Here is a 15,681-nt window from a genome sequence, read left to right on the forward strand (position 1 = left end):
AGCACTTGGCCACTCTGTGGGAAGTCTGGCTGGAGGGGATCTGCAGGGAATTTTAAGCAGTGTTTTGGCGGCCAATAGAACCACCCGGCCCACCCCTTTTAAGCGACGTCCCCCACTAACCTCCAGCCCATCCTTAGCCGCGGTCCATGGGGAAGGGCGGCTTTGTTTGCGGAAAACGGATTTGGGACATTACTATATTTTGTTTAAAAATATAGAAGCTGAGCTACATTACGCTAAATCCTGTCTGCCAGTGTGCAAAACTGATTATATCACATAAATATAAAATCATGCAACTTCTCACAAGCATTCCTTCCGAAGCATAAAAAAAATCCTAAAAATCATTCCAACACCGTTTTTTAAAAAACAAACAAAAAAAAAAAAACAAGAACATGAGAAAAACATGTCATTTTACAGCAATGAAGTTGACGATTTACTAAAAATGAAGTAAAATTAGGATGGACTGTTACAAAAAAATTATTTTAACATGAGTTAAGAAAGTTTGACTATTACAAGATAAAGATTAAAAAAGTTTATAAAAAAGTCAATCACAATTTTATTTTAATAAAACTGTGATTTAATTTTCATTAAAAAAAAATCGTGAAGTTTTATGAAAATAAAATTGCAACATTATGGAGCAAAATGTAATATTACGAGAAAACTGACCACAAAAGGTACAGACAGAAATAATAATTCTATGAGCTCTTAGCATGATCTATCTAAAATATTTTTTTTAATCGTTTCCCAGTGTAATTTGTCACTTTTAGGGTTGAATATTCATCTCGAACAACCAGATGTACAAATAATAGAAGAGAAAAGCCTTCATCTGACATAATCCAGGACCACCTGTTTCCACTCATGTGTCATTTATTTCTTTTGTTTGGGGGGGGTGTCAAACTTTTCAAATGTGTACAGGCTTCTTGTTTCTAAAGACTATGTTTTATACTAAAACAAACCTTTACCTTTCACTTTGACCGTCTGTTGTCTTTCAGTTGATTTTGTTGGACTTTGTATTTAAATTGCGTTTGAATCCCGCTTTGGGAAGTAGAATGTGTAAACACTTTGGAATGAATTCCCCTGGATGTGGTCCAAATGAAAGGACAAAAACTGCTCCGAATGGACCCCCACGGGAGCCCTCTGCAGAACTTTTGACCTGCTTGCAAATAAGGACTGGACCAATTTCATGTTTACGCGCTCTCCGCTCAATGGGGGGGAAAAAAAAAACCTGAGTGGCGCTGAATTTGTACGCACTGAATCACCTGCTTCTCCTGTGAACTTGTGAATACTTAAAAAAAAAAGAAGACAAGAAAAAAAAAAAAAAAAAAAGGAATTAGAGTCGTCTTTAGTGTATCAAACTCATTTCTAACTCTCAATAAACATTTGGATATTTAAAGCATCTTATTCCTCCCTGATCCCCTGATGAGCTGAATTAACCTGTTTAGTTGCTTTCTGAGTTCCTGCTCTTTTTGTTCGGCATGTATGTGTGTGTATATTATCATGATATAATTTATTCTGCTCTATGAATATTAGACTAGTGGGAAAACTTGTATTGGTATTTACTACCTTCAGCCTGTGGGTGTGTTTACTGTAACACTGGCGTAACTGTTATCAAATAAAGATCCCAATTCAAATCAAACTGTGAATTGTTGCAGTGGTTTTTTTTTTCTGTTTGCCTTAAAAGTGGCTGAGTAAAACTTGACAGTTGTACTATTTAGAAAAAGAAATTTTTTAAGATACTTTTATGAAATTGACACTTGAGAATTGTTTTTAAGTTAAATTGTAATCTTAAACACACAAATATTTCATGTTTAAAAATAAAAAAACAATTGTTAAAAGTGGACAAAAAAAATTTAATTTGCCAAGATTTAGTGATATATGCTAATTTGTGAGAATGAATTTGTAACCTTCCAAAAACTGGTTATACGGTGGGCGGGGAAGATAATTTCACTTATACATTCAATCGTGTTAACAGGCATTGTGTATGAATTAATGACAATGGAAGTGACTCATTGAAATGACAAGGAAATAAATGCGTTGCAGAGCTTATTGCTTTTTGGTATGCGTTCAAGATCATGCATCGTCCGCGGTGGCTTGCAGCTGTAGGAAGTCAGTCAGCGTGTAACCGCAAGAATGTTGTCTACAAATCTGTCTGCTATGCTGTTTATGCAACACGTCTTATGTTGCACGTCTAACATCTCAGCTCACTTACTGTTTATTTTATCGCCGCCGCAGCTTGTCACTTGCATCACATATCATCCCTTAAGAGCTCTTAGCCGTACTTTATCTAATTATCATGATTAGAATCGTGTGTTGATGAATCGAAACAGCAAATCAGGTCCTGAGTGCCGTGTGAGAGATGCCTTACATAGCGAGAAATTATTCAATGCATATTGTTGTTCATTTGCACTTTAATGGAAGAGAGCGCAAAGGCAATCACGAGAATGAACACTTTAATATGAGATGAGGAATCTAATAAAGGAAATACTTGTCTAAATAAACCTCTGTAACTCATTAATTGAAACAAATATTACTCTATTCAGTTCTATTTCCTTGGAGTGGGGGTTAGCAACCTCTCTAAAATGAGAGCTACTTCTTAGATACTGATTTCTGCAAAAGGCTCCCATTTTAACACACAACACATTTGCTCAAAAATATAAATTCTTAGGAACAATAAATGGTGTTATTTTCAACAATTATTTTACAATGCAGGAAACTGAAGTTTAGTATATGTGTACATTTGAAACATAAACATAAATATTAAAAATGTTTCATAAGTGTGGAGTTAGTCAGGGAGCTGCCCAGAGAGTGGGCCTGACCACCCTTGGCCACCCCTTAGCTGCACCCCTGTTGGTAATTAAAAAAAAAAAAAAAAAGCATAGAAAGTATTTTGTTGGCTACTGTAACGCATCTAAACATACCCAATTCCTATATGGTGTATTAATGTATTTTGCAGGAATGGATTGATTTGATCTGTCCATATTTGTGAATGGCTATTTGAGGACGAGCGGCCAGTCCAGGGTGTAACTGCAAAGTAGGATAGGCTCAACCTCACCCGCGACCCGAATGAGGACAAGCATTATGGAAATGAGATGGATGCAAGTCCAAAGCAGATGTGGAATGTTGACCTTGAGTATGTCGCCGTGCATTGTTTGTCGCCTGTGTCAGGCTTCATCTCTTCTTCTTCAAGTTAGTGTCGTGCCTGAGCAGATTAGCCATGGCGTCCCTGCAGTTTTGTCCCTCCTCCGCCGTGCGCCTGTCACTCACTGTGGACGAGGTGGCGGCTCAGGCGTCACCACGCCGGAGAGCTTTGGCCCGCCGCCCGCTTTGATCCAATAATTGATTGACTACAGGAGTCGAGGATCAACAAGAGCCCTTTTCCCCTCGCCTCTCTTCTAGGGAGGTTTTAGATAAAAGTGCCCAGGCATCCTGACTCCTCCTCTACCGCCTTGACGCGGACATGCGGCCATTGAAGAAGGGAGGGGGGATGTGGTAGGGGTGCGTGGGGGCTTCAGTTCCACGGTAGCTTTACTGTGGGCTGCATCTCCAGGTCCAGGGACCTCGTACGCTGCCCCTGACGGTAATGGGTTTGTTTACATCACAGGGATGGAAATGGAGAGGAGGGGAGGTGGGGCCTGAGCCTCGGCAGAGAGGCCAGGAGGGCTCTATCGCTCTGAGACTCAGCGCGGTCATACTCACTCTGAAATGATCCGTGCAAGGGGGAGATGTGATTCTCATCTCATTTGGGGCCCCTGAACCTGGCCCTGCTCGATAAGTAACCTGCCGCCTGCTTGACAGCCGTGCCGTGGAGGACACTAACCACCCAGGGAGGAAGCAAGGCTACGTCTTGATGGAGAAACATGAAAAAAAAAATAGCACTGTGCAAAAGTATTAGCTCACCACTACTGCTGTTGTTTGCAATAGTTACTTCAACGTAAAAAACGGTGATACCTTGATATATGAGTTTAGCTTGTCATATGTATAAACTCACAACTCAGAACATGATGGAGATATGGCCAACGTTGTGCGTCCATAGTCTGATACCACCTGCTCCACAACTAGTATTGCAAGGTCTGCCAAATTCCCAAACACCATAAACTAAACTTGCTGAGACGCAAAAATAAAGATATGCCCGTCGTGACGCCCAGCGCATGTGACAAATTTCAAGACCAAAGGATATGTGAACACAAATAATGGTGCAACACATGTAGACGTATAATGTAAAAATACTCATGCGCACATACTCAGTCATTTGTGAAAAATGACTTACTAGTCGCTGTCTTATATCTACGTCCATGTTTTACTGCCTAGTTGACCAAGATGCACACCAGATTGGTCCCTTAATTGAAGCAAAAAGTGACCAAAAAGTATTTTTATTTATTCTTACTTTTAATTATGTCATCACTCTATTGTTTTATAAAGTACAGAGTGGCAAACACACATTAGTCCTTTTAAAATTCTAGAAAAATGCTGCGTTAAAATAATGCTTAAATTTATAACGACATGAACCAAGAAGTAGACAAATGGAAAACTTTGTCTCAGTCTCATGTAGATACGTTTTGATTTGAAAGAAAAGTGTTTCTGTTTTGCCCTAGATGGACCTATCATATTTGCTGATTCTATTCTCGTTTCCCGAGTGTGAGAGTCTCCAGCCGTGTGCAGGTATGCTAAGAAATGATTAAGAGATGCTCCGGGGGTCTTGGTTTTATTCTCTGAGATTATGTGTCGCGGGGAGCAAAAAAAAAAGCTCCCAGCTGTCGCCATGAAAGCACTTACAGTATAATAATCCTCCACAAATCCTGTAATTATGCCAGCATATGCCATGTACCTGAGCCTCGGCTTTATGCTCGTCACCTCCGAGGATCCCGTGCAGACGCGCATATATATATATCTGCTTGCTACTCGTTTGCATACGGCCAAGCAAATCTTATTTCGGGAAACATTCGGGCTGTTTTGAATTTCAAGGTTAACCCTCTCGAGTATTACACATAGATAATCTGTCGTGTAAAGAGTGAAAAGTAAAAAAAAAAAAAAGCGGGAGCTTAGAGTGAGGCATTGTCCCAGATTAATGCCAGTTCATTTTGCACATAGGCTTTATTGTCATATGATGCCTTACTTATAGAGAATTTTGGACATTTTATAATGACAAAAACACTCAATGGCATCAATAGACAATTTAGGTTTTAAATATTCCAATAATGGAAGAAATCGCTGATATAATGCAAAGTGACAGTGAGATAAAATATTGATATCACAATACAATATCGATAAACCATTATCATGACTGACATTATTAGGATTTATTTTGTAAATCTCTCATATTTTTTGATTGCGGAATTTATTTTTATCGGTGCTAATTAAAAGGTGAAATTTTGAGCCTCAAAAATATTAATATCAAGATGAAGTATGGAAAAAGAAACATCATATCTTCATATCACGATCCAACTTCAAAGTAAGTAAAGATTACATTTCTTAATGGTAAATGTGTCTCCCATCTTTTGCGTATATGTCGCAAAAGCCATGTTTTGTTTGTGCTAAAAAATGAAAACTTAAAAGCTGGTAAAAAAATAATAATAAATTCCAACAAATAGTGTTGATACAACCACATGAGATATTGATACGTTTGGAGCAAAAATCGGTCTTTGCAGTTGTAGGTGAGCATCACAAACTGCTTACAAAAAAAAAAAAAAAGTCTGCGCGCATCAATATTCAACTGACTGTGACGCTAATCAACTTCAGTCACTTTCAAATGGAACTCTCATTTCCAATATTTGCATATGCGTGGCATACAATGTAAACACATTTATACTTATATATGATGTTTTTCCTTCCGGGGGCGCAAGACTAAATGCAACATCTGCATACAGGACTATGTGCAGGTGTACCTAATTTTATGACTAGTGGTTATATTGCATATCAGCACACCCTAAAGCAGAAAAGAATAAGAGGGGGGTGGATGAAAAGTTGTAAATCTAGGAAATCAGAGAGCAAAGATACAAATCTCTCAGTGAAGCTCCATTTCCATTCAAAATGGCAGCCTCTGTCTTCTCCAACTAATTAATATTAATAACCCAAATGGAAATGAGCGCGCCGGAGAGTGAGTTGAGCGCATTCAGCTAGGAGATTCGTATGTATAAGCCCTTTCTGGGCAGAAGTGAGCACCAAACAGGCGTGACGGCGGGGCACGGAGCGCCATACACACAGACAATTTTTCTAGATAATAGCCTATCACGCAGGATACAATTTAAATTAAAAAATGCAATTTTCACCTTGAAATGAACAAATGATTACAATTTCTATACAAATTAAGGCATCCAGGCTGCGCCTCAGTGCTGTGCCAAGGCCATGAAACCTGACATAATTGCCATGAAATACATTTTCAAATATTTGTATTTTGTCCAGCGCACTTTTTTTTTAAAAGGCACCGCTCTCTCGCCTTGTGTTGCCTTGTGATCTCACCTCCTTCTGGGGGGGAAATACATACGAGGTGAGAGAGAAAAAAAAAAAAAAAAAAAGGCAGAGATGAAAAGCTCTTCAACAGGAGAGATAAAATGTGAAAAAAAAAAAAAAAACAAGCTCCCGTATACACAGTAAATCAGCGTCGGCCCCCGCAGCGTTCGCTAAAAGCCGAATTACTGCTTCTTATCTAAGGAATCGCATCTACTAGTTATCTGCTCCTGAGATAGGCTCCTTGTGCTCCTCGCCAGAAATGCTATTTATTTATGATTACTCTTTGAGTCAAAGCGTGTGTGTGTGTGGGGGGTGCAAAGTTTCGCACATTCTGAACTCTTCAGAGACGCAAAGGCAGAACTGAAGGCACAAACACCTTATTTGGGCTTAGGGTGGTCCGCAACAGAAAGAGGGATGAAAGTGTAGCCCATGGGAGAGATGAGACAAGAGTCCCGTCGTATCGCTCATGCCTTCGCGCTTGAGCAGAGGTGTCGAATTGACTTTAAAACGCAGAACCTGGCGTTGGAGACATAGGCGGGTGGAAGGCGGCCAAAAAGTTTGTCTTTTGACGCAGACATGCAAATGTCCTGGCTGTGGGGAGAAGAGAGACGCCAAGGTTTCCAAAGAGCAAACTTTGCTCTGGTGCTGGCTTACAAACAAAATGCATGTGTCTAAATGCGTGCTAAATAATATCAAACGGGAACATTCTTATACTGGCCTTCGTGGACTTTGTATTCTTTTTCGCAGAGGGTGGAATGAAACTAATTGTGGCACAAACCAGCAACCATTAATAGGAAGAATATTTTTTTCTCCAAAAAGTTGTGAGTAAAACACAACTTGTAACAAGTTAGGGATGACTCTCCGTGGCCATCTCCCGCTCCCTCCCTTCCCTCTGTTTGCCCTCCGCGTGTCGGAGACTCTCAGCCAGAGAGGCGCACATCAGATTTCAATAGTTGACCTCTTTAATGCTCAGGTCAGCTCTGCACCGGCAGCGATTTCACACTCAAGATGAAAGGGAAATGAACACTGCGGATGCGAGGGGGTGACACGGGGGGCCCTGACCAGCCATTGCCACTCTAACCGCCTCGCTGCACCGGGCTCAGATGAGTCTACGAGGAGGAGGAGGAGGTGGTGGTGGTGCTGCTGAGACGGCCTTTTGCCACCTGTGTAACAATGGCCAAAGTCAGCCAGCCAAGACAGATATGTTCACTGTGATTGGCTCGGAGAAAAGGGCTGACTTGAACTAAGGACACAGTGGAAGGTCTCCTCATAGTCTGTGAGCGGCATGGATGCAGAAAGCAGAAAGCTACAGTAAATAATAATCACAGTAAACAGTCATCTCTTGCATCTTGATGATGGACAGATATTTTTGTTATTTGTGTGTGACTGGACAAAGAGAACTCCAATTTTAAGGCATCATTGTATGACACCTATTATTTGAATTAAACCCTCTCTGTTGAAATTCTTTTTTTTAATTTTTTAACTAGTTTCTGCAAAAAAAAAGTCTATTGTGCCATGACCGGCTGCGCCTTGTTGCTTCATCTCAGTGCCGTCGTTACAGAGGACGAGGCAGACCGCCAATGGCCGGTAGCTGCCTGCGAGTAATGTAGCGCTTAAGTGGCTGTCAGCTTTATAAAGGGAGGGAGTCGACTGTGTAAATGTGTGTGTAAATAGAGTGTCAGATCAGGACCCCAGGGAGCGGAGGTGGGGAGGGTGTGCACGTGTGTGTGTGTGTGTGTGTGTGTGTGTGTGTGTGTGTGTGTGTGTGTGTGTGTGTCCCAGTAATGGCAGTTTAACCCTCCCCTGCGTTCCCCGGGGCTCCTCGTCGCCTCTGCCCGCTCCTCCCGGCTGGGCACAGTCGGGGAGCGGCTCCTTATTCATTCATGAGGGGAGCGGCGGATAAATAAAAAGGTTCATTACGGCGCTAAAGTGTTACTAATGACATGTACCTGCCACTGAGCACCTCCCAAAATCTAATGTGACACACCGGAATGGAAAATCTATTCTGGCCCGGCGAAAGGGCCTCCAGTGGCGCCGGCGTGTATAGATCTACTCTATGGAAATTTCTTTCCGCTTGCCCCCCAATTGTGTCTCTGCCTAAAAGCAATATTTACACTAGCACAGCCATTATGTCGTACTACGCCCTCTGCGCCTGCCGCTGCGACCTCCACATTAGCTGCAAATTGGACTTTACAAACTTGTCGGGGCAGGCACACTCTTGGGTTCTGCAGCCTTCAATAAAATAGCACTGTGACATTAACGCTCAATTCCATCACATGCGTCTTGGATTGTCCGCCAATGTGCCAATAGTTAGTTCAATTATGACCAATATGCCAAGTTCAGGCAAAAGTTTAAGTTAGGAGAACCCGCACAAATTCTGATGCCACTATTGAAAGTAAATAATTTGCTAGAAAAACCTCAAGGATTTTTGTTTTTTTTAGGTAACGTGTATGTTTTTGACATAATTGCACTATAACTAAAAAAAAATGGATGCTAGTGGAAACACAATCTGTACATGATCACATCAGTTGATACAATCAAATCCTAAAAAGTATCTTTGGTTATCATGACAAATGACAAAGAAATAAAAATATATTAAATTCAATTATATATTTGAACAGGTTACATATACAGCCATCCATCCATTTTCTGAACCTCTGAATATTTATATTAAATATACAGAGGATGAAAGAATATGAATTTGTTGTACAAATCAAAATTTGATCCTCAATATTATACGATTTGGAACACACACGTTGCAATGTATGGAATTTAACGTTCTTTATCCACCCCAAAATACTGTAGTATAATACACATACAAAATATATTTAAAATAAAATCAATTAAAATATTTTATTCATTTACTGCATTTTTTGTGATTGGATAGGAAATATCACAGGGTCCTGTGCATATACAGATTTAATTGTAAATAATACTGCCAGAGAATATAATAAGATTACAGTAAACTGTACCACCACTTCCTCTAAAGAAGAAAGGCAAGCTATGTAAAATATACCGGGCAGCCAACTGATTTCAATTGAAAAAGTCTTGAAAATGAAATATCAATCATGAAAAGTGAGAATATGTGCCGTTAGACTCTTTCTATTCCTTTGGTGAGACGAGCACAATAACAAACATATTGTTGAATGAACACCTCTGTGATGATGTCAATCCCTAAAAAAAAGATATCCCAATTTCTAACACGGTTCTCATTTTGCATGTCAATAGACACCTATGGTTGCACAAAAAAAAGGTGGTGGAGGAGCGTTCGGTGCGGCTGATTGACTTTCCCTCTTAAGACGCCCGCAGCAGAGGGGCTTAAAAGCGTTACTGTCAGCTTCTCACCTGCATCACAGGAGCTGCGGCCTCCCGCTCGGAGCATGCAAAGCAATATCCCTCTATTCACGGCCGGGGCCGAGCCGGGATTCACAGCTGTGGCTCTTCGCACAAAAGCAGAGGGTCAGTGTTATCTTATTGAGTTACCTGTGGCTAAGCCCTGAGCCGGCGCGTACAATGACGACCGCTTAATGACGGCGCGGGGGCCTTAACCCCTCGTCCCCGAGCCTCATTTCCGCGCGGCGGCTGCCATTTCACAGCTGTTAGCCACACACTCTCTTTGTCGTGATTAGGGACAAATTAATAGATGCCTCCTGGTAATCAGCTTTCATTAGGGGGCCTGTCAAAGCGTCGGGCGGCGTCCGAGGGGCGGCGGGGCCCCGGACACGCCGCCGCTCGATGTGTGGCTAAAGGCGCGGGGAAAGCGGCGCATTGACGCTAGTCGTGGGCGCATTAAGATGGAGGTCATCGCGGGACTGACATAAAGAGTAGTCTTTCTGCTGGCTGTAATTGGCCCCAGCATGCTGAAAATGGACTGTAAAATGTAAAAGGGGGAGGGTGGAGGGGAGTTGGGGAGGAAAGCGGGCAAGTAATTGATTTTTTCCCCGCATGCGGAATCCAGGCCAGGGCTGTTTAGCGAGTCGTTTACAAGAGCCAGCGGAAGGCATGGACGCACTCATCTGCCGGGAGTTCCCAGGGGCACGTCGGGGAGATAACACACCTGACACCCCCGCAGCAGATGGACGGCAAGTCACCGAGGGTTACCGGGGCTGGGGATGCGCGTCAAAATTCCCGCGTGCGGGCGCTGTCTATTTCCACTCCCCTCCATCCGCTCTCGGAATGGATGAAATGAACTCATCAGACTTCCAGCAAGTTTGGCATTGTGCTCCAAAGCCCAAGTCATTTCAGTATGTAGATTTGAGACTTAAGCCCATAACCGCGTTGCATGGTGCATGACCACCCCCACCTGCTGGAGAAGAAGCAAGGCCTGGGTGTGCATGATGGGATATCTGCGAGACGGGATATAGCGAGCGGCTGGCCTCCCTGCGTATTCCGTCATTGAGCTCCAGCGCAACCCCTTGAGGGAATTAAGACAATAGCCTGGTGTCAGATAGCATAATCTACTCACAAACAACAACAACAACAAAAACACCATCTTATTCACCATGAGCCGTGTGTAAAAAACGCCTTGGAAAAAGATGAATGAAGACGAGGTGACGACGACGCACGCATGTCAAGATCTATATGATCTCGTCGGCGTATGGAAATGGCGCCGATTAGCCGCAGAGTCACTGCTGTCAAAAATGGAGATGAGCCACCCAGAAGCCGGTGGCATCGTACGCTATTTGTACGTCACGCACAACACGCGCCATTTTCCTCAGCGTCGGGCTAAATTGCACCAAACAATGTTCAAGATCAATTCCTGCATCAAAAAACAATGAGCGCAAATCCTATTTCTTCAGCCCCATATTGTGCTGGGAGAGGGCCCCCGTGTTTGCATGAAGGTAATTACAGCGGGATTTGATGTTGTGGTGTGCCCTGAATTCTCCCAGCTTTAGATCAGGCTCAGGGTGCTGCACCCCATTAAAACTCCATATGGGGAGCCCAGCTGTGATCAGAATTGCAAGAGCAGGAGGGGGAAATCGATTTCATTTGCAGGATTATTGATGTAACCAAGATGCCGTTTGTATGAAACATAAAGTCTCATTTCAGAGGTCATGGATAGAACTGGAATGGAGGCCCCCCCCCTGGCTGTTTGTTGTATTCATTGAAACATTACAAAAAAAAAAGAAAGACTCAATATATACACTGATATACGTGGCCTTCACCGCATTGCACCACAGTAGCACTTTGCTGCATTGCATCTCGACTTTTATTACACTTCCGCTTCCACGAGTAAGTTATGAATGCGGTGACACAATTAAAATCGGAATTCAAACGTTTATGGCGGGAGGAGGGGTGCAGTTAACAGTTAGTAACGATTTATTGCGGCACAGTGCTTTAGTACATTCGATGGGGTTTTAAAAAAAAAAAAAGGAGGGGTTGGGGGTGAGGGTTCAAAGCGGACACATAATGTTGGCAGTAAGAAGTCCCCTGGCATTGAGACGTTTGCAGACTTTGCCAAGAAGCCCGCCTCATCCACCACTACCCCCAGCTTCCACCTGTTCCGACATGTTAGGAGGATTTTATAAGTCAGCCTGACGTTCAACACGAGGTGATTGGTTGTACATTTAAAAAAAAAAAAAAAAAGTAGCGTCAGATTTTTCCCAGGGTTCGGATGGCCTAACAGCTGGATCTTTCAACCAAATCCATCCTTCCATCTCGGTGTTCCTGCCGCCAGATGATGCTCGTTCCCACACATGAGTAATAACCAGTCGGATGCAAAGAGTTTTTTTTTTTCTTTCGAGTCCACAGTTAGTGTTCCAACAGCAAATACATTTTGATGCTTTTCTTCTGGACTAAGTTTGATTTGCGCCTGGTGAATTACCACCTCCAAATATACAGCAGGAAACTGCTAAATTGACGTATCATTTGCCATGAGACTGCGGAGTATAATATTGCTGCTAAGCTAATGTTAGCGTGATTTTGTTTTATGGCTTCTCTGATGATGATGACAAATCTCCTCAACAAAATAATTTGGTCATTTCCAGATGTGGATTCTCAACTACAATGAAGATAAATCTGCTGGAGCAATAATAATAATAATGAGGGTAGCAAGATATGGGCCGATGCAGCAAAGTGGAGACTATGGAGCATAATGTATGTTTTCCCCACTTAAGGTACCTTCAAAAGTTAGAACGAGACAACGACCCACATCGATACTGCGTAGTGGAAAAGGGGTACTTGACGCCTCTCTCTCTCTCTCCTCCTTGAACCCCAAAAGCTTCCTCCGGCATTCTTGACAAACAGCGGCCAACATTAACCACCCACCCCAACACCCAAGCTCATTTCCATGTGTATGCTATCGCCGGGCTGTCAGCGGCCGCATTGGCCTGTCGTTGGCGGGATGAAAGGCAGAGGGAGATCCTGTTGAGTGAATAATCTTGCGAGTTTACAGAAGGGAGAGGATGTCAACTTGACAGAGTGTGAGTCGCACAAAGATTGGGGGATTCACTACGGGCAATCCCATAGTCCCTTTAAGTCCAGACGTGTGAATGTGAAATCAATGGTACATCCGTACAACTGTTTGTTTGCCGGACCCTGGGACGCTTTGTGGTGTGTGGATTTTTTACCTCGTGGATTGAGGACACAGAAGAAGGGGAGGGGGGGGGGGGGGACTGTAAATACTGGAAAATCCAGATCTGGCTTCTTTTTATTCCTCAATAAAGGAGAAGCAAGTCAAATATATTCTTTCATCAAAACGTGAAAAGTCACAAATGACAGTGCCAACGCTGAATGGCGGCAATTAGCATATTCACCTGTGATGTTTCCAATCGCTAGCGACTCTCACGCGTCGCCACCGCCTCTATTCTTCTCACTCTTTGAGGGCACCTTTCAGTGCACATATAGCTGTCCTGGTTGGCAGCGCCATCCAGCCTCGCCGTTTATTTGATATGCAAAGGAGCGCCGCCGTGGAGCAGCTCCACGCTCTCCGCTAAAGTACTTTACTCCTCACATAACCTAAAGTGGCAGCGGCGGAGGCATCAGGATGAGCTCCAAGAAGGAGAAGAAGCGAGGTAACTCTTCCTCTCTCTCTTTCTTTCTGGCTGATTTATAATGCACTTAACTCCCCCCTATGCCTGATGATTGTCTGCATTACCGGGAATCAAACACGAAGCAAAACAAATAAGAATGCCACTTTATATTCCTGTGGAAAAAGCAAAAAGTCTTTCATTATATTGCCGCTCTGGCTTTTGTGGAAGCAGAGACGAGGATTACACACAGGCAGAAGGCTGCTTGAGAAGGCTGGGTGACAAAGACACCAACTAAATCAACTATATGTGTTGCTTGAAGTTTGTTGGAATACTTCAAAAAAGATATCCAGAGAAGCCTTCCTGAAAAACAGCGCTGCGACCACCGCTGGCGGAGGACAGTGTTCTTCTTCTGTTATTATTCTTATTAAATGTGCTATGTGGAGGGCCTGCAGGTAGCTCGCGGGATCAGACGCGGGCAGAGGGGGGCTGTTTGGCTTAAGTGTTTTTTATTAGGAGAGATGGAGACTTAAGCTCCATAGCAGAGCCGCAGCCCTCTCTCCCAGACGGGGGCCCACTTTCCCTGCTCACTCCGCATAGGTCCGTATCAAAACATGCCGCTCCAAATGGCATGCTCCCTTTTTTTTTTTTACCCCCTCTCCCGCTCTCCCTTTCACTGGGCTCAGCTTTCTGCCCCTCAATAAAGAAGGAAATGATGGAATTCTGCCATGTCTTTTGACTAGCACCACATCAATATGGCCACAAGACTCAATATGGACCATTGACAAGGAACCCAAGATGAGAATAAAGGCAACACAGCTCAATAAATATGTGTCAATGCAAGTGGTAGTTGTTATTGAGATGTCACTGATATGAAAAAAAAGTGTGAGACTTTTTTTTCAATTGGCTGCTCGTTTTTCTAAACTTTAACAAAACAGCACTGCATGGAGATAGGAGATTTGTTGTTATTATATTTTATATACATATATAAATAATATCTACAAATAATACATACATACAAAACAACTACGTATGAAAAGAATTGAGCTCCCTCCATCGCCCTCTAGAGGTTGAGGTGGGAAACAAGAGGTTGTTGATTCCGATCAAACTTGCTGAAGCAGCATGTGGCGCTTACCTATCTTTCCATTCTAAATAAAGTAATTGTCAAAAATTAATTCGGGTCGGGATGGGGGTATGAAGGCTAAAGGATACCTTTTTGGGGGAATCGTGTCTCATTGGTTTAGGTGTACGACGCAGTGCTGATCCAAATTAGGTTCGTTTGGTCCTGATTTAGGGAAGGCCTCGAGGTACACGAGTGTGGAGCCTGGATGTGTGCTGCAGCATGATAACAATCATAAAACAACTCAAGTGGTCTCAAAGTCTGATAGGAGCAATATGTGCTGTGAAATCTATTTCCTCCTGCTCCTTCTTCCCCCCCAAACACACACAGAGAAAAAAAAAAAACACTCCCTTATGTGGCCAGGCCTGTGTTACAAAGAAGCTTCTTTAATTGTGTGCTGGAATGATTTCAGTAAATATCTCCATGTTTGCGAATGTTATCAACTCCTCTAAAAGGGTCAAATGAAAGGGTCTGTCTTTTTCTTGAGAATCAAGGCAGAGGAGAGCGATTCATGTCGCGTACACTGTTATGCATGGATAATTGATTACGGGAGCAGCATGGCCACCGTTGGATCTTGATGGCGGCGGCCGGGAATGTCACCTCACTGAAGTCACAGCCGCACTGATATATATATATATTTTTTTAAAAAGACTTCTCTCAAAAAAAGGGCTGCACTGTGAGCAAATTGCACCCGCAACTCTTATCTGCACGGGACAGTAGTGGCACTTCTAGGAGCGCTGTGAACACTTAAAATCGTAGGGACGCATCACGCTCGCCTTTTTAAGTGGAAATCAAACGTGCCGATAGTTTGGAAGAGGAAGAATAATGACCATTATGAAAAAATAAAATAAAAAATGAAGGCTTGGCTACACTGCCAATGTAGCCAATGACAACAATAAAAGGGAATAAATCCATTTTCATTCCAATATTTCAAGCCAAATTGTTTGAAAATATAGTCTATATATGTTTTTAAAGAGGACGGGATTAAGCGAATGCCTCGCACTTTATTTGGGAGTTGAGCTATAGCAAAAGCAGAGCCTGCTAAATGGTACTAATCTATAAAGGCTTACTCAGGTAAAAATAGACGACACCTGCATGCCTTTTACCTCCTCTGTGCTGCAGGGGGAGGGGAAAGCATGAAGAATTCAT

The sequence above is a fragment of the Syngnathus leptorhynchus genome, chromosome 11 (assembly GCF_054491065.1).
Source record: "Syngnathus leptorhynchus isolate UIUO chromosome 11, UIUO_Slep, whole genome shotgun sequence".
NCBI lineage: Eukaryota > Metazoa > Chordata > Actinopteri > Syngnathiformes > Syngnathidae > Syngnathus > Syngnathus leptorhynchus.